General features: G+C 63.2%; 1 protein-coding gene across 1 annotated transcript in view; it reads right to left on the bottom strand.

Moving 5' to 3' along the window:
* PLPPR1 (phospholipid phosphatase related 1) overlaps window positions 1-948 on the bottom strand; it is a 296,435-nt gene extending 295,487 nt beyond the window's left edge. Inside the window, exon 1 of the mRNA XM_019517067.1 lies at window positions 824-948. The gene's annotated coding sequence lies outside the window, so the exon portion shown is untranslated. The remainder of the gene's footprint in view (window positions 1-823) is intronic.
* Between the last annotated feature and the right edge of the window lie 6 nt (window positions 949-954).

The raw sequence follows: 954 nt of genomic DNA, 5'->3' as shown, positions 1-954 counted from the left end.
TTTTTTTTTTTTTTTTTTTTTTTTAAACGCAGATGCTGACAAAAAGGGGGAGGAAAACTGGGGAAGAACCCCCCCCAGAAGCCCAGCCCTGCATGGAGTGGGGGTTCCCCAGCCTAGGCAACACCAGCATCATGCAGGCTCCTCCATGCACGGTTGTGCGGGGGAGGTAGGAAACCCCATGGGCATCCAGCACCACCAGATCATTCTGCCTGGGGGCGGTGGTAGGGTGGAAAAGTCAAGTCCTTTTGTACCTCCGGGAACCGATTTCAGCCAGCTCCCCCATAGGTCATCCTTCAGCTCCCCCATAGGTCATCCTTCAGCTCCCCCATAGGTCATCCTTCATGCCCATTAGTGACCCCAGTGGCACCTCTGCTGCCTGTGGGAAGAGAGAAGGGAGAGCGCCAGGGCAGCCTGCCCCCATCTCCACCAGCTCTTATCCTACCCAGCTCAGCACAGGGCACTGCTCACCTCGCCGAGGCCGGAGCATCTGGGGCTGTGAGAGCCGGACAGGCGGCCGCTCCATGCAATGTGTGCGCACACACACATGTGCATGCACACATACCAAGCACCCACCTCCTCGCCCTGCAGACCCCCTACACATACACGTATGCACACACACATACAAAGCAGCCTCCCCCTCCCCACACACCTGCACACGCACACAAAGCAGCTGCCCCCTCGCCCTGCACACCCCCTTTCACACGCGCACATAGACGTGCCCGCAGCCCCGGGCCAGGCTCCAGCCGGCTCCATCCAAGGCGCAAGAGGAAAAGTTTGGCGGGGGCAGCCAGCCCCTGCCCCTTGCCCGCCGCCCCAGGCTTACCCGACTCGGAGCAGCAAGACCCGCGCAGGCCGCCGCCGCCGCGAGGCACCATCCCCAGCGCGGGCATGTTCGCCGGGCCGGTGCCGGTCCTCCTCCCGCAGCGCCCCTCGCTCCGCCCTGCGCCGGGGCCA

The sequence above is a fragment of the Gavialis gangeticus genome, unplaced genomic scaffold, assembly GCF_001723915.1.
Source record: "Gavialis gangeticus isolate Ggan-Ray unplaced genomic scaffold, GavGan_comp1, whole genome shotgun sequence".
Lineage (NCBI taxonomy): Eukaryota > Metazoa > Chordata > Crocodylia > Gavialidae > Gavialis > Gavialis gangeticus.
The sequence above is the reverse complement of the archived record's forward strand: the minus strand, read 5'-3'. Positions and strand labels throughout refer to the sequence as shown.